We start from the raw sequence: 27,679 nt of genomic DNA, 5'->3' as shown, positions 1-27,679 counted from the left end.
GCTCTGGGATAATCTACCTTCCTTCTTCACTCAGCTAGACTCCATAAATAACTTCAAAGCTAAACTAAACTCCCATTACCCTAACAATTTTATCTGTACCTGTTTAAAAAATCCAAAACCACCATAATTCCATGTAAATCCACTGTCCCAAACTCCATTACTACTTCTTTTCTGTTGCTAGTGCAAACTAATTAACGTGTTCACACTCAATATTGCTATTTCTATCACTATACTTCCAAGTCCTTGTGTCTCAATAGCCACAGTCTACTTGTACTTGTCTGGGTCAACACATATGCTTACTGTCTAACTCTACCTCTTCGTTTCCTACCTCTTTGTAATCACATGTAAATCAGACGGTCAATCCTCATATTGTACTTGACTGTACACCATATATTTTGACCTTTTTGAATTGATCTAGGCATTAATTATGTCACTGTTTAACTTCTTATTGTACAAATTGTCTGTTTATTTTTTAATTTATATGTAGATTCTTTTTTAAGCTTGAACTGTTATGTGGGGCTTTCCCCTCCCCCCAGGCCTCCACTGAAAATGGGTCTCTGACCCAGTGAAGTTTTCCCAGTCAGCAAATGTCAATAAATAAATAAATAAATGTAACCTCAGGAGGTGCAAGACAGACATCCTGGACAACTAAACATGACTTCATTTGGTGAGAAGTGGAGGTGACCCAAGTTGATAAGCAATGAACATAACTTTTTAAATTAGGAGTAAAGTGTGAACATGCACAGAACATGAATTTGGGAGGTGGGGTCACAAACAGTGTAGTAATTCAAGAAGGCCACACAAATTATATATTTTGAAATTTAATGTACAAATGTGCAAGTTCAGCAAAATCACTAACTTACAAAGTAACGTTCTCACAGAAAACATTTAGAATACTCACCTTACAGGTTTAACTTTTCTGCCATCTCTCTGTAATGCATGGGCAATGAGCCATCAATCAGTGTGTGCAGCTGGAGGTTGCCCATGAGTTTGCGTACCTAGGCTCGACAATCTCTGACAACTTGTTGCTCGACAGTGAGATCAACTAGCACAATGGAAAAGCCACCACAACGTTTTCCAGGCTGATAGAGTATGGGCTTATAAGGTCACTGTGCACACTAAGGTGTTGGCTTACACAGCCTATGCTTTGAGCACATTACTGCATGCCAGAGAAACATGGACTTTGCAGTGGCTCAATGTATTCCATAAGCACTGCCTCAGGTGCACAACTGGTATACTATGGCAGGCCAAAGTCCACAACAGCACACTACTTGAAATGACGGGCACCAACTCCATATTCACCTTCCTGAAAAGAGGCATATGCACTGGTTGGTTCATGTCTAATGCATGATGGATGAATTTGGAAAGACTTTCTTTTTGGAGAGGTTGGAGTCTGGAAAGAGGCCAAAAGAGTGACCCAAACTGCGCTACAAGAACATATACAAGCGTGACCAGAGATTGAATGTGAGGCTGCGAACATCTGGTATTCTCTTTCCTCAGACAAGTATGCCTAGAAATGAGAAGTGACAGAAGCTCTCGCTATGTATGAAACCACCTTGGCAAGAAGAGCAGAGGATAAGAGAGCCCTCTGGAAGATCCATGCCTGTGATACTAGAACATCTGCTTACTGCTGCTCAGAATGCAGAAAGGACTGCTACTCCCAGACTGGACTGCACAGCTACAGAAGATGCTGCTCGAGTCAGTCCAACTGAGGCACAAACCTATGATCCTTTGTGATTGAAGGATGCCTATTGCTTACTATATCTTTATCTTGGAAGGAAGACAGTTACAGGAACTACTGTGACACGAAATATCCTACCCAGTCTAGTGTTTCTAACTTATAGTGCTTGGCTAAAGTGTGGACAGCTGGTCACCCTGTGCTTCCAAAATATCTCATTCAGAAATGTATTTAAAATAAGTTGATGAGGTTGCACCTGCCATACCAGAATATGCATTAAAAGTAAAGGTTTATTGTCACAAAAACAATATGGCATGGATAACCACTTGAAGTGTATGTCTGGCTACATGCAAGGTTTTCTTTCGCCTCCCTTTTTTTCAAAATAAACTGAGCTTGCTTTATGAATCCATGAGTTCTCTTGTTATAGTATCTTAGTTGCCTATGCACATCAATTTTAGGTAAAAGATGCTCTCTCCATTCCACTAACTGCACTAAAACGATTGTTCAGAGAGACCTCTAAGACCATCTTAAGCATAAAAAGAGGAACAGTTTTTAAAGACATCATTTCCATGTGGAAACTGTGTATGCTGGCTTGCACCATAGCATTTGGAAATCCTTCTCTTGGATGTTGCAACTACTAAGAAAAACTGCTTTCCAAAAAAAGCTACTTAACATTTATAGTGGATAGGTGGTTCAAAAAGAGAACATTTACTTTTTCAGCATGGTCCAAAAAACTCAGAAAGTAGAAATATATTTTGGGAGGCCTTATTGAAGGACAACTGTTAAGAAGAGTTTAACAGGCAGCTTTGGCTGCTATTTATGGAAAAGCTGACAAACAGAAATGATGGGAGATGTATACTTTGACAAAACATGCCAAGCTGCACTGAAAAAGTCAGTACACTTAAGAAGAGGCAACTGGTGGTTCGACAGTTCAAGGGGCCTACTCCTTTTGTGGTAGTCCATGGCACAGGCCATCTCCATTTTTGAAGGCAATATTTCCTTGTCTAAAAGTATGGAAGTATGTAGTTATGAGTGCCAGATTTATCAAATGTGTTTCATGTGAGTTTCACAAAGTACTTATTTGTTGAAGCACAAACAATTCTAAATCTTTTTTTAGATTCCTACTTAACGATGTGTGTGTGAAGACCCTCCACTGGACCAGTAATCAAGGAGCCTCAGTCCTCACAGCTGGCAACAGTGGGGGACGTTCACTGAGAGTATGACAGGTACACACACACACACAGTATTTTTAGATGCAGCTGTCTGCATCAAGTGCAATTTCCATTAAGAGCACACAGAGACCACAGTCAATCCGGGACTGGTTTCCTCCCTCTTTCTCCAGATCCCCAATAAGACTCCCCACTGGCACAGCTATAGAGTTGATTTCTTAGCCTAGGTTCCAAGCCAAGTCCTCCAACACACTCTCTCTGTCCAACCAGTGCTTCATGTCCCTGACCAAGTAACTTGACACACTCACACCTGGGAAAGGCTGGTACAAGTTTACTAGCTATGCCCCCTTCTGCCCAGACAGTACGGTAGTTACCACTGCCACCAGAATCCCTTATCAGCTACTTTAAGGCCCTTAACAAAGGGCGTCCAGCCTTACTGTGTAATATTAATACTAATACAAATTGTAGTTTGACCAAGAGTAAGGCTAATAGGAGTGGCCCACACAGTGTCACCAAATAAATATGCCAGTAGTCTCAAAACTAAAATATCTCTACACAGATCAGTCACAAGTTCAAAACCACAGAGAATATTTAAAATAACATTGCAGTACAATAGGCTCACACAAATAAAGAAAAACATCTAAAGTACGCTTTACTATATTCCTGACTAAATCTAAGAGAATTATACTATTTTTATTTTTTTTTTCATTTATTTTACATTTGTTAACTGGGGGCAGTCGAACTGGACCAGGTCCATTTACAGCAGAGGCCTGGGGAGAAAAGCTCCACATATATTAACAGAAATACTTGAACTGTCGAACCACCAGATGCCTCTTCTTAAGTGTACTGACTTTTTCAGTGCAGCTTGGCATGTTGTTCTGTCAAAGTATACATAGTAGTAGAAACTGATAACACATTATAACAGCAAAAATCCAGATAGTAAGACAGAAATGTAAAACAGACAGGATACAACTCAGCAGCTGAACAGGCTAAATACATTTAGCCAGTGGCGGCTCGTGCTACTGGACTGCAGGACTGCAGCCCCCCAGCTGTACAAAAACAAGCAAAAAAAAATAACAAGTCCCGGCACTCCACGCATGCATACTCAGAACTCAAATCTAGACTGGTGTTTAACCAGTCCAGATTAGGAAAGAAGGCAGCAGTCTACAGATGCCCCAGAAGTCTATGCAGTTACAACTGCATAGACAGGAAGAGGATCAGACTGCAAGGTCTGCAGTCTCTGTGTGTGTAACTGTATAGACTGGAAGTCTGAAAGGTCTGCAGTCTGTGTGTGTGCGTGTGTGTGTGTGTGTGTGTGTGTGTGTGTGTGTGTGTGTATGTGTGTGTGCCCCAGTTAATTATAACTGGTGGCTAGAGAGCAACTCAAAATCAAACCCCGAACCTTGGGTGCAGGTAGCAAAAGCCTGAATTCCCTACCCACCACCACTTGTGAAAAGTATTCAGATTTCTGCCTCATACTTTTGTTCTTTTCTATTCCTCATAAAATCTGTGGTTTTTTTGGGATTTTGAATTCACCAAATAATGGCAGACATTTGAATTTCAGACTTCATATTCTTCAGAAAGTACATGGTAACACAAACATTTTATTCAGCAATTTTCTAAGTTTATAAGATCAATATTTGAAATTTGTCCCTATTTTGAGGCTGTATTCCCCCATTATTGGCTTTGTCCAGGTTTTTTGTGCTAAGAGGTTGAGAACTATGGTGAGAACTGAATTCTCTGAATATGTTTGGTGGCTGTATTCCCCCATTATTGGCTTTGTCTAGGTATTTTGTGCTAAGAGGTTGAGAGCTATGGTGAGAACTGAATTCACTAAATGATAGCCATTTCAGTTTCAGTTTTCCTGTCTTTCAATAAACAGCAAGTTGGCATAGTGGTATATTGCTCTGACTGTAGTGTACAGGGTCCTGGGTTCAAGACTTGGTAGTGAAGTGCATGGCGGTAGCACAGCATTTTATTCTAGCAATTTTCCAAGATTATACAAGCAATATTTAAAATGTGTCCCTGGTTTTGGGGCTTTTGCCCCCTCCAAAAAATTTTGACTTTTTCCAGATTTTTTGTGCTCAAGTGCTGCAAAGTTGAGAAATATAGTTGAGTGTCAAGTGGATTTTACAAGGAGCTATGAGCTTCAGGGGAAGAAAGGTTTAGTGCCGTTTATGCTGAGTCTGCTTGCATTGTTAATAGCACAACAGGTAGTGTACTTGCTTTCGATGCAGAAGGCTGTGGGTTCTTTTCCCACAGTATGTAGATAAACTGTTGTACTTTTAAAGGGGGTGGATGCTGCAGTCCTGAGAATGTCCTCTTTGGCAGAGATACCTAGTAACTATGTTATCAGTGTGCCATCCATTCCCTATTGCAATAGTACTAGTTTATCATTTTTTTAAATATAAAATAGGCAATTTATTCCTCAAGGGCAACAGGAACTTTATTTGTAGATGAAACAATGAAATATAAAGTTGTTTGCTAGCAGGAACCTCTTCATTAGTTACAGAGCTCTTTAATGTGGAATTATTTAGATGACTTTTACTTCTGCAGAGATTGTGCATATTTACTGATACTGGTGGATTGTAGAAGTTTGACATGTTCTGAACTGGGCAGTTTTGTCATTATTGGCGCATGCATTTTGTTTCATTGTTTACTGGAAAAATGGTCAAAACAATACATTTAAAACGCCCTATAACAACTGTACTGTATTATACAAGGAATATAATTTAATACAGTCAGGATGGTGTATCAAGGAACACGTGTATGTTTCATGTGCAAGGGGCCTATGATTTGAAAAAAAACTAATTTTATTAGGAACAAACCAATTTTTAGATATTTTTCTAAAGTTTACTGTTCTGAGGTTAATCTTCTTTATTCCAGTTTCCACTGTTAAAATATATAGATTTCCATGTTACAATAGTGCATGTACATTTCTGTTCTTTTCCAGTAGGGCACACTGTGGTTACATTTCAAACAGCACTTTACAAATACATTTTCAATATATATGTCTGTACAAGCAGTTTGATACACACATGACATACAGTTCTAATACATTTGTAACACAAGCATCTTGTATGAATCATCTCGATGTTCACCAAACACATATAATTACTTACAAAATTCCAGCTAGCTGTGCTGGCAGTATCTCCTTTCATCACAGTGTTTTCAGACAGAAGTTTGAAAGTAACACAAAGTAAGGGAATAAAAACAACAGTAAAGGAATAGGAGGTTACCTACAAAAGTAATAAGAATTACTGTACATTAGATAAAGTGTGTGGGGCATATAATGGAATACAGTTTTTGTGAGTATATATGTTGTTAAATGATACTTCTAACTTTCTCACATAAGAATTAATGAGAGAACACTGAAATTCTGTATTACTGATACATGAGTTCTCTTAACAAAAACAAATTATTAAGAATTATGCCCTGAAAAAACAGACTTGAGTACTAGCACCACAGGGACACAATGAATGCTGTTATAATTAAGATTACAGAAATGTGTGTTATGTGAAATAACGTGAAGTTTGCATATAAATGTATATAACACTAACAGATTTATGTTAGTAACAGCAATAAAGATGTTTAAAAATCCTTTTATCCCAAAATGAACTGTGCTTTTCCTGGATAGCAGAGTTCACAGAGTTGCACGCTTGACAACTGTGTAACCCTGCAATCAGTACACTTAAGTAAAGGGGTTTGAAGGTTCAAGTCTCTTTCCTGCAACAAAATGGATTTTTTTAATATTTTATTTAGTAGTTGATACTTAAGAATATGCTGGTACTCCACTGGGGTTTATATTTTATTTCATCGTCCTGTGTAGTCGAAGTGCTGGCTTTTTGTTGTTGCTCTTGTGAATGCAATGCCTTGACATTCAACAACCCATATGTTGAGTTAAAGACACAAATTCTTAAAATCATATCCAAGCTCAGAAATTCTGAAGTCTTGATGCTAGAATGTGGTATGTTCTGTCTTGCTATGTTATTAAGAACTTGTATAGAGAAAAGAGCCACTGAGAAAGGGTGACTAGCTTAGAAGAGAAAAACAATGTCTACTTTAGTTTTCATGTTGCAATTATTGTAACTCTGTTTCTGTCCTGCTTTTCTTTGAGAAGTATATTTTCTGGACTGAACAAAGGGTAGAAAGGCATAAGGTAAATTCTGAGTTTGTGGGAAAGAGAAGAGAAGATAACTATTTTCCAAACAATCTGAAAAAAATCAGGGAATAAAGGGCCTGGAGCTGACTGAAATGAGTGCCAGGCTCCACATCTGTGTAATGTTCTGAAAAGTCTCTGGATCCAGTTTCCAATTGTCTGTCTCCCCGAGTAATTCTGCAAGTTTGCTCTGGAGACCCAGGAGAGACAGTATTGAAAGATAAATATTGTGCTGAATGGGCCAATACAGGCTGACAATGTTTTTTTTTTTGCAGAAATGGAATGATTTGGTTCCCCCTTTTTTTGCTATGTCACATTGCAGTGGTGTTTTCTGCACTCCTTTGCAGGTGACCTGTAAAGAAATTTTGCCTGGAATCTGTTGTGGCTTTGTACGCTGATTTCATTTCTTTCAGACGGATTCATTTAGATCTTTTTACTGAGATTAGTTGCTTTGTGCTTTGAGATTGTTAAAGTGGGCTACCCAGGCAAATCCAAACAATCTGTTGTCAGTGGCTACGTTACTACAGGACTCCTCAGAGGCATTCTTTTGGTACACTGTGAGGGTCTGTCCACCAACTGATTTATTTCTTGACTAGATGAATAAGGTGATTCAAAGTATAGAAGAAGTTCAAAGCCATTCTGCAAACATTCCATAGGGTTCAGTGGTTTATTCTCTTCTGAAGTCTTACACCCCGGACCACATAATGTGGTGGATCCCTAGCGACATACCCGTGGATTACACTAAAAAGATTTCTGCCACAGTACCTACGCGAGATGAGATTTGAAATATTCTGTAAGAAGTGACAGAAGGGACTAAAGTGTCGATATTCAACAACTGTCTTAGGGCAACAGCCTGGCAATGGATTGTCTGTAAGCTGGCAGAAGGAAAATAAGATAGTTGAAAGGAAACAGCTTTTATATTGTCACAATCAAGCCAAGGTTAGCATTAACTTAATACATTTAGCTGAGCTTTTGTTTTTTGTTTTTTTTTTTTGCAATTGGTGTCTGGCGTCTGCTAAAAGAGGTTATAGTAAAGTGTTGGGGAAAAAAAGAATACCTTTGGAAACTATTTACAGATGGGTCAGTGTAAATTTCCTAATGGTAGGGTGGCTCTTACCGATTTAAGAAGAGGACATTTCCTTGTGCTTCTTGATTACTGTCCCACAATGGGGTTACTTTTTTTGCAGTGAAACAGTTAAATGCATTTCCTAAGATCATCTTAAAACAAAATACTACAGATCCTATGACTTGATCAAGCCACATTCAAGTGATGCGGCTCTTCAATCATCATTAAACGTGAATGCAATTTACAGCCTATTAAGAAGATACGTAGTGACAGCAGGTCCCTTAACATAATCTTAAACAGCAACATTCAGGACACACTTCTGTAATGATCACAAGGTCTGAGGTATCATGCAGGCTGATACAGCTGGAAGTGCAAATATTAGAACTGTGCAAAAAAGTGCATAAAATAGCAAATTTAAAAGAAAATTGTAAAACCTTTAAAGCATTTATGGACAGGGGGCGATTTTTATCTCTCTGACAAAGAGTGCATCATCCCGACACCCTAGCTACTAAACAGTAGATACAAAACACAGTTAAAAAGTATGCTTAAACTCTGCAATCTCAGATGTAGTATACATTTCCAGGATTGTACACTCCCATCATTCACACTTTCAATTTTGCTAATCTAAGGACCAAAAATGTGATTTTGTGCTACTGCTGCCTGTAAATGTTCTCTTGAGACAGAATTATAGCACACATTTACTTATCTTTATTAATTTGCTTTACTTGTTACCTGAGTAAACCAACTAGGCACAAGTGCCTGTTTTTAGAAGAGACATAGAAGCACATTGTAATTTAGGTAAATGGGGATTAAGAAGATTGAGCCCAGGACTACCGAATAGAGTTTATCAGCAGTTCATAATTGCAATTCTCTGCACTGAACTACAAACATGAACTCTGTATACTATGCTCATATTGGAGAATTTGTCCTATACAACAACATCCTATAGCACATTTGTCTCACAGACGGGGGTAAAAAACATATGGATGTGTATGTAAATATATAATATCATGACTCAATGCATTTAGAAGAAACTAAGTATTTTAGAAAAACTTCTGTGATGCATGAGATCAAGACATATTAAAATGGCAAAATGCTGTCTCTGAATATTTCTGAAAACTTCTTCAAAATATTCAGTAGTGTATAGTACACTACAAACTAACTCCACCAAAACACACTGAACTCTGCTAGGGAAATATTACTGAAGCTTTAATCTAGAAACAAACTACACGTGTAGTTCACAGAGTCACCTATTACACTGTTGGAAGTAATACGATGTCTAGAAAATGCTCTTCTCGGATGTTAATGACTGGTAGCTTTGCCTTTTATTAAATTAAAAAAAGTATGTGACATCAACTCACTGCAACATTCTGTTGCATGACTGAAAAATAAGCAGCCTCCCCTTGAATAAGAATGTGCAATCCTTCCAAAGAAGAACCATGCCCACAAAGACTACACTTGTTTTTAAATTAGAGAGAGAATATTAGAAGGAAGAGCTTTAATTAGCTTAGCAGCTGAATTATTGCTTTGATTTTTTTGTGAACAAGGTGCCGTAAATCATGCCTCTGTAAGCAGCTCTCAAGCAGATGCATTCAATATGCTGCTCATGAACCAGGTTATATGTTCCTTATTTTCAAGTAGGCCGCTCTACCCTTATTCCCACCTCTCATTACTGAAGTGGCATACAATGACCTTCCATAAAGGATGGTGGAATTGTGCAGAGAGTATATTATTTTTAGCTTTCTTGCCCTAGATGTGTCAATAATACTAGGACTTTCAGCCTACTGAATGAGACTTTGCTTTGAAATGATCACACCAGCTTGATTTACAGCTAAGCCTGCCAGTTTATCAGGGGAAAGCCTCCTCTGACAAACCTAATTCAGTCAGCCATTCTGCTAGAAAGAATAAGCATCAAAGCAGATTGATGAAATAACAATGTCATCTGTAGGTTTCTTCAGTTTCTTCTTAAATAAAAAAAGATATATTAAACCACAGGGAATACACTTGCACAGAAACTGAGTATGTCTATGGGGGTGCGTTATAAGACTCGGTCCTGCATAAACATATTCAAAATGACAGTCTACAGCCTTTGTATGAATCATAGCCTTCAATACCTTCAACTAACTCACTTCTGAAGTATTTTTAAAATAAGAATATTCATCAAAAGGCTGGATTAGAAACAAACATTTTCTAAGTGCACACATTTTAAAGTGTGCATTTACTTTTTTTTTTTTTTAGTAAGCCAGTGTATATTATACAACTATATAATTTATCTCATGCATATGCAATGTACACACATCAAGAGCAAGAGGGAGTATAACTAGACACTCACGTCACTCACTCCTACACATTATCAGTCTTTTGCTACATCTCTTCATAGTGTAGTCTGTAAATGGAAAATATATGCAGAGGCCTCTTAAAAACAGCTGAGATAAGGAACTGAGTCTAGGTAACATGCTAGCAGGTTTTTCAGGATTTAATAAAGAAAACCCATAACAGAGTGAAATGCCCATACCCCCATACTCAAGGAAAAAGTGGGACAGGGAAAGAGAGAGACAGACAGAGGCTTAGACAGTGAAGTGACCCTCTTCTCAAGGAAAAAGAATATGACAGAGAATGGCTGATACAATGAAATGTCCCTTTATTCAAGGAAGAGTAGTGACAAATTAGGGCTGATGCAGTGGTGTGTCCCATTATCCAAAAAAAATATACAAACCAGTAACAGTATCACTGCTAAGTCCCTCTGCACAGTGAAACACCATAAAAATACAATTAATATGGACTTTACCCAAGGAAAACTGTGACAGAGCAAAATTGGTGCAGTGGTAAGGCCTATTACACAAACACAGAGAAACAATAGGACCAAACAGTGATACATTCACTTACCAAGGGAAAAAAATGCTACAGGAGGGCATTACAGAGACACTTCCGTTTTCACAAGGAAAAGTAGCTCAACAGGGCCAGACCCTTTACCTAAGGGGCTATAATGGCAGAGGTGAGAATGTACAATTCTGCAGTCCCCTAAGGAAAGGCAGTGAAGAAAGCAAGGCTAGTTCAGTGACATTACCAATTCCCTAAGGAAAGACAGTGATAGAACATGCTAGTATATAGTGACACTATCCCATACCTGTGGAAAATTAAATAAGGTTAGTACAAACATTACCCCACAACTAAGGAGACACAGTGAAAGAACACATCTAATACAGTGACATCACCCATTACCCAATGAAATACGGTCAAAGAACAGAGCTAATACAGTGACAACACCCCATATGTACACAGAAAGACAGTGAAACAATAGGGCTAGTACAGTGACATTACACCATACCTAAGGGAGACATGTGAAAGAACAGAGCTAGTACAATGTCATTACCCCCCAACTAAGGAAAGACAATGAAAGAACAGAGCTAGTATAATGCATTACTCAATACCGAAGGAAAAGACTGTGAAAGAACAAGCCAAGTATACTGTCATTACCCCATAACTAAGGAAAAACAATGAAAGAACAGAGCTAGTATAATGCATTACTCAATACAGAAGGAAAAGACTGTGAAAGAACAGGACTAGTAAACTGACATTACCCAAAACCCAAGGAAAAACAGTGAAAGAACAGAGCTAGTATAATGCATTACTCAATACCTAAGGAAAAGACTGTGAAAGAACAGGACTAGTAAACTGACATTACCCAAAACCTAAGGAAAAACAGTGAAAGAACAGAGCTAGTATAATGCATTACTCAATACCGAAGGAAAAGACTGTGAAAGAACAAGCCAAGTATACTGTCATTACCCCCAAACTAAGGAAAACCAATGAAAGAACAGAGCTAGTATAATGCATTACTCAATACCGAAGGAAAAGACTGTGAAAGAACAAGCCAAGTATACTATCATTACCCCATAACTAAGGAAAAACAATTAAAGAACAGAGCTAGTATAATGCATTACTCAATACCGAAGGAAAAGACACTGAAAGAACAAGCCAAGTATACTGTCATTACCCCATAACTAAGGAAAAACAGTGAAAGAACAGAGCTAGTATAATGCATTACTCAATACCGAAGGAAAAGACTGTGAAAGAACAGGACTAGTAAACTGACATTACCCAAAACCCAAGGAAAAACAGTGAAAGAACAGAGCTAGTATAATGCATTACTCAATACCAAAGGAAAAGACTGTGAAAGAACAGGACTAGTAAACTGACATTACCCAAAACCTAAGGAAAAACAGTGAAAGAACAGAGCTAGTATAATGCATTACTCAATACCGAAGGAAAAGACTGTGAAAGAACAGGACTAGTAAACTGACATTACCCCATAACTAAAGAAAAACAATGAAAGAACAGAGCTAGTATAATGCATTACTCAATACCGAAGGAAAAGACTGTGAAAGAACAAGCCAAGTATACTGTCATTACCCCATAACTAAGGAAAAACAATGAAAGAACAGAGCTAGTATAATGCATTACTCAATACAGAAGGAAAAGACTGTGAAAGAACAAGCCAAGTATACTGTCATTACCCCATAACTAAGGAAAAACAGTGAAAGAACAGAGCTAGTATAATGCATTACTCAATACCGAAGGAAAAGACTGTGAAAGAACAGGACTAGTAAACTGACATTACCCAAAACCTAAGGAAAAACAGTGAAAGCACAGTCACTTTACAACATCAGTGGTGGACAAGAGCCAGTGCTGTCCATCTCCTTAACCACTGAAAGGCATATGGAAGTTGATCAGTGCAGTAGTATGCTGCCTAACTATAGGAAGGGTATACAGAAGTACCCCTTAACTAAGGGAAGACAACAGCAGTGCAGGGCTAGTACAAAGACAGTTTGTACACAGGGAAACAGTAACAGTGGAGGGTCAATTATAGCAATATGTCTTGTTTTATAGCAAAATGGACTGAAAAAGCTAAGATATACATCGCACCACCTTGCACTAAGAAAAACAGTCACAGAGCATTGCCAGTACACTGACCCGTTCTGTTATCTAAGGAAAGGCAGTGACCTGTTATGTTATCTAAGTTAAGGACAGTGACACAACAGAGCCAATATAGTGACCAATTATCTAACGAAAGACAGTAACAGTAATGCCAATATAGTGACCTCTGTGCTATATCAAAAATTAAATTCTGAATGAAGCAGCAACCTAATACACTTGAAAAAGCCTGTTAAGAACAGGCGAAAGCGCTTGTGGTTACTTGGAGTGGTTACTTGGATGGTTTTCTTGTTGTGTGCAATAAAAGAACTTTTTAACCTTTCCTGCTCGTCCATCTGGTGTTCGATAGTTTGGAGCTGCAGTGATCCTATCTACAGTACTGTTTTGTGTCTTTAAACGGAGGGTTCTGTGCCTCAGTGCCTAGTGGGATTCGTGGTACTAGTTTGTTTTCGTTGTATTGCTTCCTGTATTTGGATAGCAAGATACAAGCAGTTAAAATGTTTTAGTCCATTTAGTTTTATACGCAGGTCAAGCATATTTTTATCAACTTGAGAAGTTGTGGATAGCAATTAATAAAGAGCTGAAGGATATTACCTGGGAGGGGAAGACTGCAAGAGTCAAGTTAGATAAGATGATTCTTCCAGGGTGGTTTGGGATTACCTAGTTTGAAGGGGTATTTCAGAGCTACACAGTTAAGATTTCTATAAACAGGCACAAGCAGAAACCTACAATTCAAAGTGGAAACGGATGATGATGAAACGGGGGGGGGGGGGTCAAGAAACAAGGACAGACTAGGAGTTTGGATGCAGATCTTTAAGGAGAACAATAACCATACAGAATATTATATTCATAAAGTAGCAGAAAAGTATTCTAAGAACTAGGCCAACATGGAAATGGAGAAAGGAGATTCTGCCAATAGAGAAGACTGCAATTAGGGATACAGACAACAGGCAAGAGGGGTCTGGAATGTATTGGAGAAAACTGGAAAAAGAACCAAGGTATTGGGAACAAATAATTACAGAGGAAAAGGTAATAAAATGGGAAGAGATCAGGAATGTATTTGGACTGCAAGCCAGAGACTACCTTCAATATCAAGGATTGGTATCAGAGTATAGGCAAGAGAAAGAAATAGGGGTATCCTATGCAAAAAAACAGAATGGGTAGAGTTTTTATTACACTCTGGAATAGTAGCTGCTGTTAAAAAAGGAATAATTAGTAGAGCATACAAAATATTGCATGATAACTACAAGAATAAATCAGAGGAGGTTAGAAAGGTTTTGGAAGACAGACTGGATAAGCAATTCACAAAGAAAGAATTAGGTGATATACGTATGTCTTCCAAATATGCAACAAAGTCTAGAAGATTTAGGATCTTTGCTTGGAAGTGTTTACATATGTATTTTTATACCCCAAGTAGATTCCAAAGAATTTTTCCTCAGGTAGACAGCAAATATTGGACGTGTGATGGGGAAGAAAGAGGTAACCGGGAACATATTTTCTGGGAATGTAATGAGTTGGCAGACTTTAAAGATTCACTGCAGACTGCTCTGTCAGAGCTACTCGGTGAGCAAATTGGTGTAACTAAGGAAATTTTTTTTTCAGCTATGATACAGAATCAGAATTGCCTACACTTAAGCAAGGACTTGCGGAGTCTAATTATGGTGGCTACCAAAAAAGCAATTACTAGAAAATGGAAATCAAAGTCTAAACCAACTTTACTAGAAGTAGTGAATGCAGTAACAGAAATAAAATTAGAAGTTATGTACCTACCATAACGTTCCATGTTAGTTGTCTTCTCTCGCCTTCTTTCTTGCTGGATGGGTTCGGAGCCGATCCTCGGCTCTGACTCGGCACTTGCTAAGCTTGAGAACTCCTTTTACCAGCTCGAGGCAACCCTATATCCCATGATGCAAGGCGAGACTACCTCAGATCACGTTTGGTAGCTATAGAACCCTGCTAATAATACTATTCCCAAAGGAAGAGCAAAGACTAGCCTAGACGAACTAGGCAAAAAGTTCTTAAGATAGACTCTCTCTACTGAAGACTCAGGAGAGTGAAATCTGAGAAAGAGAAGCCCTTCAAGATCTGTCCAGGCCAGGGGAAAGGAGGGAGGGACGCAAGAAAGAAGGCGAGAGAAGACAACTAACATGGAACGTTATGGTAGGTACATAACTTCTAAATGTTAAGTTGTCAATCTCGCCTTCATTCTTGCTGGATGGGACCGCGTCCCTAGCACCTGTATCCCGGGTGGCTCAATGGAACAGACTCTTGAGTACTGTGGAACCAAAACTGGCTCTGTCCCTGGAGGCCAAATCTAATTTATAATGAGACACAAAGGTATGAGGAGTGGCCCAAGTAGCTGCTGCACAAATGGTATCAATGGGTAGCCTATCCTGAAAGGCTGTAGATGTGGATAGGCTCCTGGTTGAATGTGCTTTTGGTTTTGAGGGTAGTTGCTTGCCTCTGAGTGAATACACATAAGAAATGGTAGAAGACAAACATCTGGATAAGGTCACTTTCGACACTGGGAGACCTTTCCTGTTTTCTGCATAGGAAACAAATAATTGATCCGATTTCCTGAATTGTTTAGTTCTATGCAAATAATATCTTATCTGACGATGGACATCCAAAAAATGAAGTTTTTGTTCAGCTCTGTCAGAATAATTAGGGAAAAAAACTAGTAGATCGATGGATTGATTAATATTAGTCTGAGAAACAACTTTGGGCAGAAAAGATGGATTAGTTCTCAAGGATACCCTGTCCTTGTGAAAAACTAAGTATGGGGAACGGATGCAGAGAGCTTGAAGTTCAGATACCCTCCTTGCTGAAGTGACAGCCACTAAGAATATTGTTTTCCAGGTCAGCAACTTTAAGGAGCATGAAGCAGACGGTTCGAAGGGGGGTAAAATCAAGGATGCTAACATCAAATTCAGATCCCATTGTGGAGGAGGATGTTTTACTGGAGGCTTTAGGAGAAAAACTCCTCTCAGAAAGGCTTTGCATAGTCTATGCGACATTATGTTATGATCTTGCAAGCCAACATGATATTTAGAAATTGCCGCCAGTTGAACTTTAACTGTCGATGAAGAAGATCCTGACTGAAAAACTTCAGCCAGAAAATCTAAAATTGAATGCACAGGTGCAGTAAAAGGATCAATGCACCTGGAGTTTGCCCATAGGGAAAAACGTCGCCACTTGCTAGCATAAACCGTTCTGGTGGACGACTTTAAGGAAGCTATTAAGATATCTCTGACAGGATCAGAGATCATAGGAAGCCTGGCTAGGGAAGGAAGTGGAGCAACCAAGCAGTGAGGTTGAGAGAACGAATGGCCCGGTGCTGTTGACCCGTTTGGTGGATCAGAAGATCCGGAACTGGGTCCAGATGCCAAGGTTGCACCAGGAGATGACGATGTAGGGACGGAAACCAAATTTGTCGAGGCCAGTAAGGGGCAATGAGGATCAACTTGGCTCTCAAAACGGTAGCTTTCTAAATGACCTGTGGAATTAAGGGGAAAGGGGGAAAAGCGTACAAGAAGTCCCCGGGGCCAATCCTGGGTTAGAGAGTCTCTCAGGGGTTGGCCTGGTAGGGGAAAGAGGGTGAAGAAGTCCGGGCATTTGCTGTTTTGGGGTGTAGCAAAAAGGTCGCAACAAGGGGTGCCCCACTTCAAAAAAATCTCGTCCACTACCGATTGTTTGAGAGACCACTCGTGAGGCATGAGAATGGCTCTGCTCAGTCTGTCCGCTAAGAGGTTGGACCTGCCGGGGATGTGCGTTGCTATCAGAAACCGATGAGAGGAGATTGCCCATTGCCAAAGTCTGAGAGCTTCTCGACATAAAGGATAGGACCTGGTCCCGCCCTGTTTGTTGATGTACCAGACTACAGACATGTTGTCCGTTTGAACTGCAATAGTCCCCGAGGGAAGAAAGTCGTTGAGGGCTTGCAACGTTAAAAGCACCGCTCTCATCTCCAGGACATTTATGTGCAGATGGTATTCTGTGGGTTGCCAAGTCCCGTGGACCATCCTGCCCTGATAATGCCCCCCCCACCCGATCAGAGAGGCATCCGTAGTGACTGTGGCAACCGGAGTTGGGGGAACAAATGGTCGGCCCTGATGGAGCAAAGGGGAAGATATCCACCAGGTTAGATGAGTCCTGCACGATTGTGTAACCAAGATTTCGTGCCTCATGGGTAGGTTCCACTGCAGAAGACGCATGTGGAAGCGAGCTAATGGTAGAAGTACAATGGCCACAGCCATAAGACCTAGAACCTTCAGAACCAATCTGGCTCTGACTTTGTTGCTCTGTAATATGATCCGAACGTATTTTTGGATGTCCAGAATTCTCTGATTTGTTAGTCTGGCTAACATATTGATGGTGTTTAGTTCTGCGACTATAAAGGTGATAGATTGGCTAGGCAGCAGAGAAGATTTTTTGAAATTCACTGATATTCCCAACTTTTTGCAAAGCTGCAGAGTGTAGTCTCTGCTCTGAAGAAGCTGATGCTTGGTGGTGGCGGAGGGGAGCCAGTCGTCCAAATAAGGAAACACCTGGAATCCTTGACTTCTCAGATGAGCCGTAACCACTGCCATGCATTTGGTAAACACTCTGGGGGCTGAAGTGAGGCCAAAGGGCAGGGCTCTGAATTGATAATGACTGGTCCCTAGCCGAAAGCGGAGAAACCTCCTGGAGCGTCTGTGTATCTTTATGTGATAGTACGCGTCCTGAAGGTCTATCGAGCACATCCAGTTGTCCTTGCCCAAAAAAGGCAGAATGGACTAAAGCGTGACCATCCAGAATCTTGCCTTCTTGACAAATCTGTTTAGATTGCTCAGGTCTAAAATCGGTCTCCAATCTCCCGTCCTTTTGGGGACCAAAAAGAATCTTGAGTAGATGCCGGATCCTACTTGGTCTGCTGGAACAGTTTGGACAGCTCTTTTTTCTAGGAGCTTTGAAACTTCCTGTTTTGCCAAATCCCTTTGACCGGGTGAGATGTTTGGAAGGGATTGGTGAGGTAAGGGATACCTTTCGAAGGGGATTTTGTAACCCTCGGATATGATCGACTGTACCCACATGTCTTATGAGAGGGAACGCCAGGCTACTGGGTACAGCGATATCCTTCCCCCGACTGCCTCCAAGGGTGGACAGTCGGGCAACACCTCAGGGATGCTGAAAGGGTTTGTCAGGAAGAGGCTCCCTGCTACCCTGATTCTGGGGACCCCCCCTGCCTCTAGGGCGGCGTCTATTATTGTTACCCCCTCTGCCTCTGGGGGTAAACTGACCACGTGTGTCCGGCGCAACTCCTTGGGCTTTACAGAACCACATCTTTCCTCCTTTCTGACCTTTGGGATAGGGTCTTGAAGGAGTGGAAAAATGGACTCCTACGGCAGAAAGTGTTTTGCCGTCTTGCTCACACCTGGTCAAGGTTTCCTTCACCTGAAGTCCGAACAAAGCCGAACCGTCAAAGGGGGTATTAGTGAAGGATGCCTTAAAAAGGTCCGCGAAATTACAAAGCCGCATCCAGGCCTGATGCCTAAGAGCCACTCCTGTGCCTGCGGCTCTGCTCGCTCCATCGGCCGCATAGGATATGAGCCGCATGGAGGAGTTGGTTAAAGAATTTAGGATTGCTAGCTGTGAGGCAATCTTGTCTTGAGCCCCAGCAGCTGAAGGATCCTGAACCACTTCACCTAGTTCCTTGAGAATATCTCTCTGAAGTCTGGTGAAATGACAAAGGTAGTTCAGCGAACGCATAGCAAAGGTCGCTGAAGAAAACATTCGCTTGCCATACCTATCCATGGTCCTAGAGTCTTTGTTAGGAGGATGGACAGGCACGGAAGGATCCGCAAGTTCCTTCTTGGTGGCCGCCGCCACCACCATAGCATCCACAGAGACGCCCTTAGAAAGAAACTGCTTGTCTGAAGGGGCCGTAATAAATTTGGATGGCCTCCTGGGGACAGGTTCCACAGAATCCGGGGCTGCCCATGCCTTCCGAGCCACTACCTGCATGAGTGGGTCGAAGGGTGGAGACACCCAGGAGGTGGAGGGTCGGGATCCAAAAGCCTCCAGGTATACCGACTCATCCTCGGAGGGGTCAACGGAAGGCCAGTTCCCCCTCTGTTTGAGGAGTTCCAGGATGTCTGAAAAAGAGACATCCTCAGAGGGGGACCGGGGGGAACCTTCCGACTCATCTAAGTCGGTATCTGATGTTGTAGACTCAGGGGAGTCTGTGTGTTTCCTCTTACACGTCCCGGGATCAGGAGAAACCTTTGAAGAGGAAGTTATTCCCAATGGGGAAACCTGGGGCGATGGATCCCTGGGCCTGGGAGCAAGAGGCTGGCAAGAGACATCAACAGGCAAAGAAGAGGGAGGAGCTAAAGGAATGGACCGTTGACCTGGCTCAGGTGCCAGGACACTCCTCATCACCTCAAAGGCTCCTCTCCCAGGGAGACCAGAATACTCCTGTTCCGAAGAGACAGGAATTCCCGGCTCCACTGAGACAGAAGGCTCTGAGGCCGATGTCGGTGCCGAGCTTACCAAAGCCGAAGCCCCGAGAGGGAGAGCGGGGTCGGACAAGGGTCAGATGCCACTAGCCCCCTCGGAGCCGACAAGGGAAACTCGACGACCGGATCCCTCCAAGGAAGGTCTCATGGAGGAGATCGGAGCCGAAGACGACGGAGCCGAAAGGGGATGTATCGGCTCCGGCACCGACACGGTCACTGTCCCGAAAAGCTCCGGCTCCGAACTCTGGAGGAGAGTCGAAGGAGGAAGTTCAAGGGGAAGAGCAATAGCCGAAGTCTGCTGAGACGGGCTATGGAGCATTTGGGCTAGTGCCTGTGACTTGCCTCTCTAAATCGTGGTCAGACAGCCTGGAAGATCTCGAAGATCGGCTCCGATGACTCCGTTCCGATAAAAGAGGAGACCTCGGAGCCGAGCGATTCGACTCCAGAGAAGGGGACCGAGATCTCTTCTTGGACGAAGCCATCGGAGCCGACGTCCTCTGGGTTCCAGATGGAGCCGAAGACTTTTCGGCTCCGATACTGGATAACACGTCGGCACCAGCCGGTGCCGACAAGGCAACTGGAGACTGTGTGTCGGAGCCGGAAGGAACCGACACTACCACCTCAGAGGAAGAAAGATCGGCTCCAGCCGGAGCCGATCTCGACTCCGAAGGAGTCAGAGCCACCGGGGAAGGCTTAACCACTGTAGCCTGAACCTTAACTGACAGGGATTAAAGAACTGGGAGGCTTAGGCCTAACTGAAATAAATTTAACTTTTAACTTCTAACCAAAAGAGGAATATAGGGTGGGCACTAGTATAGAAATACACACTATATGTAATACTAACAAAAAATAAGAAAAAGGGAGGGAAACCCCTGAATAAACTGTTGAATTAGAAAACTCACCTGAGCTGGCAAAAAAGAGACCTCTTCGCGAAGCGGCAAACGAGATCTGAGGTAGTCTCGCCTTGCATCATGGGATATAGGGTTGCCTCGAGCTGGTAAAAGGAGTTCTCAAGCTTAGCAAGTGCCGAGTCGGAGCCGAGGATCGGCTCCGAACCCATCCAGCAAGAATGAAGGCGAGATTGACAACTTAACATCTGTAATTGGGATCTTTAGGAAAGGGAAGGAGCAAATTACAAAGGAAAAATGGGAGTTGGAACAATACAAGCAGAGGAGGAATGAGGTTTAAAAGAAGGCAGGATATGAATGAACTATGTAATGTCGGACTGACAATGGCTAGATAGATTATAAGTGATGCATAATGTTTGCAACTAAAATTATGTCAATATAGTTTGTTTTCATCTATATAAATTTATGATTGCCTAGGTCATCTGTGATAATTTATTAAATATGTTTCTTATTTAAAAATTTAAAAAAAGACAATGATGCTTGGTCAAGGTGTGCAGTAAAGGCCAAGTGACAGCACTGCAGACATCAGGAATGCGGACATTCTTTTTACAAGCACTGGATACACCCGCCCAGACTCAAGTGCAGAAGCATTTACCAATGTGCAGTTGCCTGACTCACTGTAAAAGATAAGGCAGATTATTCAGATGGCAATCCACTTAGAAAAGGTCTGTTTGGCAACTATAATCCTTTCTCTCTGTAGAGCAAAATAGATAAAAGTACAGTTGTGTAAGTAAACTTACCATTAACAGTTGATGTTCAAATGATCAGTGCTACACAGTTGCCTTAGTTATATGGGTTATATCCTGACAAGGATATAACAAGCTGGCCAGCTTCCAAAACTTAAGGGCACCCTCCATGCACACAACCCATCAGTCAGCTCAAGCTGAGCCAATTAAAAAGACAGGTTTGGGCACAAAGTCCTTCAGAGCTTTCATGCCAACAGACAGGAGGAGTCTGAGCCCTGAAAGAACAATGCAAGAAAAAAATGCCCATACCCTGGCATAAATAACACCAAAAAACATAGGAAATGGAGGGTGGGAATGGCTAATGCAGCACAGATCATTCAATGGTATGGTTAAGTTTACTTACACCACTGTACTATGTTCATAATACTGATCACTGCTGTAGTAACCTTAGCTATATGGGTAGACTTGCCTAGCTTACTACATTTGGGAGGTGGAAGGAAAAGGTTCCAGGAGCCCCTGAAGAATGCTCCTAGTAAAGCCTGATCTGAACCTAAAGAAGAAATCAAGTTTGCAGTGCACTGTAAACATATGCACAGAGGACCAAGGTGCTGCTTCTAGAAGAGTTCTAGAATCCAACCCTTTTCGAAAATCCACAGATGAAGCCAAGGCTCTGGTAGAGTGGGCTATGACAAGAACCATTTGGAAATAGTCTGTTTTTACACAGGTTGTCCCTTCTTTTTATCTTCACAAGAAATGAACAATTGCTCCACAGATCTGAAATATTTGGTTTTATGAAGATAGTACCACAGTTGTCTGGGGATATCCATGACATGATGTATCCTTTCTTCCTCATTTTTAAGTTTAGAAAATAAAATTGGGAGAGGGATAGCCTAGGTTAAAGTAAGCTTAGATAGTACTTTATGCATAAAAGGAGGATTAGTTTTCAAAGAAATCCTCACTCTGTGGAAACTGACACAATCTAGTGAATTGTTTAAGGGTAAAGACATTGCAAAATGATACTTACAGACAACAACCAATAAACCAAGACAGGAATTATGCTGCTCATCTTCCTTAATCATTATCTGCCAAATGCTATACAAATTCCTTGTCTCACACATCTCCCTTTAATTAATATCATGGTTTTCCATTTTAATGTGTATGTCTCATCCTGCATTAAATAGATAAACCACAGTTGTGTTGCAATGAAATATCCCTTCACTTGTGGCAAGGTCAGCCCCACTGCTTAATTAGCAACTATAATCATTCCCAGCTGAATCTAGCTTTTTCTGTTTTTCCAAATATACTTTCAACTCCCTGGTTATAGCTTGCCAAATTTCTTCCTTTGGCTTGCAGTAATATGAATGTCCAGCATAAAGTATCAGGGGAGCCAGGTACTTTTTGATACCTTGTACCTTGTTTTCTATATCCATAGCTAACATTTCCATTGCCTTATGTTAAAGGATTATTTTTCCCTTAGTTTCCTCCCACATCTCATGTTGCCTACCTGGTGTTATTCATGATCTATATTTATAGATATCTAATTTTTTGTGCCTTCAAAGAAAGGGAAATGTCTGCACCAAAATGTCAGCTCGTAGCTCATTTTTTACTTTTATTTTTCTTATGTTTACTTTATACCTTGCAGTCCTATTATATCCTGCCAACATTTCCTGCAAGGACTCCATGGAATCTGCCCTAAAACAGTAATCTCTCAGTATGTACCTTATTTGTCACTGACTGAAAGCACTGATCTCTCATAAAATTTAGTTCATCTGAACTACTAGAATCACAGCACTCCTCCCTTTTGCCACTGTTTACTGATTCCCCCTTCCATTTCCACCTCAATTTAAATATACTACTATTTTAATGTGCCAGCATGTGCAAGCAACAACAGTCCAGATCTGACAAGCAGTGTCTCTGAAGTGTCCACTTCTCACAAGAAATTTACACAGCAGCAATGGACACATCATGCTGGAAAGCAGAGGAAGGTGAGAGTGAAATGTGGCTCTTTCTACTCTAGTTAGCCTAAGGTTCTTGAAGTGGCAATCTTACCAGTGAAATGTCCACCTTTTAGTGGTTTTAAACTAAGGAGCAAGAGGAACTGACTGAACTGTAGAAACTGCACAGAGTGTTAAGAGATGCCAGGTAACAGCCTATAACACTGAAATAGAAATACCTATGTACAAATAATAGGCAACACACTTTTCCCCCTGAAGAAGGTTGCTGTAGTGGGGATGGGAGGGGTCATGGACCTTTGCTGAAATAAGTCCTGGAGTTAGTGGCTTGTAGTAGTGTGGAAGGCTAGATTTGGTCAGGGAGAAACTGAGAAAGCAATTGCATACTTTTTTACAACAATAATTGCTGACTTCAGCCAGCTCTTTGGTGTAAAGGGGTGAAGTCCTGAATGCAGCGCAGAAGACCCAGGTTTAACTAGTTAAATCCAAGTGCTACAGGAGCACTCTGGTAATAAGGGAGCAAATACCTAAAATCAGCTTTCCAGGCCTGTAAGGATGGTGGATCAGTTCACTGTATGACACTATGTAGTGCAGACCAAATGCTTGAAGCATCAACAAAAAGGACCATGATGAAGCTGGAGTTCACTGGGCGAGTGTGTAACACAGACAGAGTGAGTGTGTGTAAGCACACACACTAACCATTGGGCCGGTAGTGCAGGCCCTGCTTAGGTGGTGTCCATTTGCTGGGCGTGGAGTGGGGAAGAGGTTAGGAATCAAGAATAAAAATATCCTTGTCAGATGATGGCTACACTCTCCAGTTCTTGACCTCCTCTCCTAGTGTCCCTGGATCCTTTGATGTCAAGATGAAGGTGATAATGAATGGAACACTGAGATGAAAGACTCCATGGTCTCTGGGACAAGAGGAGAAAAAGACTTAGAAAATAGTGTCTTTACTTATTGTGTTTCTTATCTCAATAAACAGAAAAATAGAAACAAGACATCTGTATACAACAACCATCACTAATGATATTACACACATTTTTTTAGATTAATTTTAAAAGACTAGACTATAATTAGTATTCACAACACTAACTTTACTACAACTGTAGGATAATAAGTTCATAGGTAGGTACTAGGCTATTGGCTCTAGGGCCTATATAAGCCTAGCCAAACGGTACCCTGGCTTTTGCCACCCAAGAAAATTATTTTCCTGTGCCCTTGTCAAGCAGAGCCACAGAAGTGATCCCCAGGGTGAATTTCCTATCTCCCATCCAATCATCAAGATTTTTCTTGCAGAGTGCTAATGAGGAGCTTTGTTTGATATAGATAGGTAGTTTGTTCCAGAGTATGGGAAGTCTCTGGGACAGGAATCTATCCCTCCAGCATGTTCTGTTTATTGTGGTGACAAGGTTTAGGTCTCTAGAGCGTGTAACTCGGAGGGACTGGGATTTCTTTAAGTGGAGCATGTCCAACAGCTCTGGGTTTGACATAGCTTTGTAAGTTAGGCAGAGATGGTCTCTGAGTAGGTGATGTGTGACGGAGTAAAGCTGGAGTTTTTTGAGACTGTCTGTGTAGGGCATCTGTTTGAGGTCGGTAATCCTCTTTGTGAGGTATTTCTGTGGCCTTTCCAGCTGTTGTAGATGTCTTGTGAGGTACATACCAAAAGGGGTGTTGCACTCTATAATGGGTCTAATAAGTGATGAGTAGAGGGGAACAATGACCTCTTTTTTCCTGGATGAGAAACCTTTTGTGATGAGGTGGGACACGTAGAAGGATTTCCTGACAACTGTGGCGATGTGATTATCAAAGGAGAGACTACTGTCCACCTGTGTCCCAAGGTCTCTTATCACACTTTCAGTGTTAAGTAAACTGCCGCCTATGTGGTAGTTCATGGGTACAGAGTTTTTACCAAAAGGGATGACGGTGCACTTTTTGGCATTGAGCTTCAGGCCATGGCTTTGACACCAAGCATATGTCTCAGTGAGGCCCTTTTGCAGGATGTCCACATTGTTAGGAGTTTTGATTATGGCTCCTAGTTTGCAGTCATCTGCAAACTTTGTTAGCCAAAGACCTTCTGTGTTAGCTTGTACTTCAGAGAAGTAGATACCAAACAGAAGAGGACCTAGGACTGAACCCTGTGGTAACTACACTTGTCACTGGTCTGAAGTTGGATTTAAGAGAGTCTGCTACTTTCACAGTGTGGGTTCGGTCAGTGAGCCAGTTGGCAACCCATCTTGTGACATAGGGATTTATACCTAGTTTAGTGAGTTTATGTTTAATTCCAGAGTGGGGGATGGTGTCGAAAGCCTTGGCGAGATCTAGATAGGCTGTGTGAACCACCTTACCCTCATCTACGGCTTTGGTGACCGCTTCAAAGAAGTCTATCAGGTTTAGGAGACATGATCTGCCTTTTACATACCCGAACTGCGTAGGGTCCAGAGTTTGGAGATTACTAATGTCATTGTTTATTAAGTTCCATGACTAATGTTCCATAGCCTTGCAGACCAGTCTCATCAGGCTAATGGGGCGGTAGTTCCCGGGGTCAGTGGTGGCTCCCCCTTTGTGGAGTGGGATACCTGTTGCTGTGTGCCATTCAGTGGGCACAAAGCCTGAGGTGAGGCTATGATTGAACATGGTATTTAGGTGGGGTGCCAGTTCATTCTGTAGTTCATGTAGAACGCATCTTGGGATGTTGTCAGGTCCCATGGATGCTGTGTTCTTGGCTACGGAGAGTGTGTTTTTTTACCTGTGCAGCCATGATTACAGGAACTTTGCATTCCTCTGGTACAGAGATGGGCCCTTTAGGGGATGAGACAGGGGTAAAGTTAGCATTGAACCTATCTGCCAGGATGTTGGCAATATCAGTTGGTTCTGTATATTTAGTGCCATTGTGTTGTAACTCAGAGCAGATCGGAGTGTTGTCATTGAGATTCTTGACATAGCTATAGAATGCTTTGGGCTTGTCTTTAGAATCAGTGGCGATTTTGTTTTCGTAACTAGCTTTGGAGGATTTTATGAGGGATCTCAGCTTCTTACTGAGGCTGACCACGGAATTCCTCCAATCATGGGATTTTACTCTTTTTTGCAACAGTTTCTTTCTTCCGTTGTAGAGTTTGTTTATGGCAGGGGACCACCAGATTGGCTTCCTTTTTTTGGAGGATAGCATCTTGGTTCTGTTAGGGATTGCACGATCCATGCACTCGTGTAAGTGATTATAAAGTGCAGTTGTATAGGATTCAGCAGTTGTACCTCTCTTGTCAGTCAGAATGGGTGTCGTGAAGTTTGCCACTTCTGTCTTAAGAAGCATGAAGTTGGCTTTGGAGAAATGTTTTACGGTGGTTTCCCTAATGGGGGGTGAGGGTGGGATGCGGATGTCTAGGGTGATTTGCTTGAGGTTGGATCTCACCAATGAGGAATTGACCTCTGGTGTGGAGCACTGGATGCCCATGTTGGTAATGACCAGGTCTAGGATATTGCTGCCCCTGGTGGGGGTGTGGATAAGTTGATCTAAGGCGGTGGTATTTATGTATTCCAGAAAAAGTTGAGCACAAGAGTTGGTACATGAGTAGTTTTCCCAGTTAATTTTGGGGTAGTTGAAATTGCCCATTTTACTGCGGTGCTGGTGCTGCGGTAGCGTTGTCGCCTCACAGTAAGATGTTGTCCTGTTCGATTCTCAGCTAAAGCGTCTTCTGTGTGTAGACATGCGTGAATGGGAGTACCTTCGTTGAAGGTTGTGCATCAGGACTGTCAACTCCGTACATAAAAATCTACTGCCAATCATTAGCAGATCGGAGTTCCGCTGTGGCGACCCCTAACCGGGAAAAGCCGGAAGATACAACAAAAGGGTGTTAGGTTGTACTCTAATATTTTCCAGTGTATCAAGAAATGAGGAATGGGAATCCTGGGGCATGGTGGGGGATCTGTGGCAAGCTACAATTTGGATTATAATTTGGGTTTAAGTGCAATGCAATACAAATGTTTAGCTTTAGCTCATATGTAATTAGCAGCAGATCAAATAATGAGATATTGTTTCTACTTCAGGTTGCATTTAACAGTCCAGAGATTACATTTAATATCCATACTGCCCTGTCTCCTATAAATACATGGAACAGGCTTAATGGGACTTATCCCATCTCCAAAATGAAATAATCAAACAAATATTATGAGTTTTCAATTATTGTAAATAACCTGTATACAGGATTTTGTCACACATTACACAGACACAATACTCATACTGACTAAATTATTTATACGGCCTTTTGTGTTAACTGTCACCATATCTAACAAGCAATTGGTGCCATTTATTATTGTGCTCACCCTCATTAATAGGGGCAATATGATAAACAAAAATGTGAATGGGGTGCTTCTTTGATACATACTAAGGCACTGAGGCACCTGGTAAATAAAATTGATAAGCACATACAAGTTATGAAATAGCAGGGTGGAGACATTGGTACCCACTGCGGTGTTCTGAAAATTACCTTGTGGTACTAAGCATCATAAGATCCCCTACCCAGGCAGTGACATAACATAAAATATTAGATCCCTTGGATCCCTGATATCTCATACTAACTGACAAGCTTCAGTAGACGAGCTGATGCATTAAGATCTACTTTTATGAATCTTCTT

At 41.4% G+C, this 27,679-nt stretch overlaps 1 protein-coding gene across 1 annotated transcript in view; it reads right to left on the bottom strand.

Moving 5' to 3' along the window:
* Positions 1–27,679, bottom strand: part of NRK (Nik related kinase) — a 2,110,367-nt gene that overhangs the window by 68,129 nt on the left and 2,014,559 nt on the right. The gene's annotated exons all lie outside the window — the stretch shown is intronic.

This window comes from Protopterus annectens, chromosome 15.part0, assembly GCF_019279795.1.
Source record: "Protopterus annectens isolate FY-2018-M chromosome 15.part0, PAN1.0, whole genome shotgun sequence".
Classification (NCBI taxonomy): domain Eukaryota; kingdom Metazoa; phylum Chordata; order Ceratodontiformes; family Protopteridae; genus Protopterus; species Protopterus annectens.
This window is presented reverse-complemented; position numbering and strand designations above follow the sequence as displayed.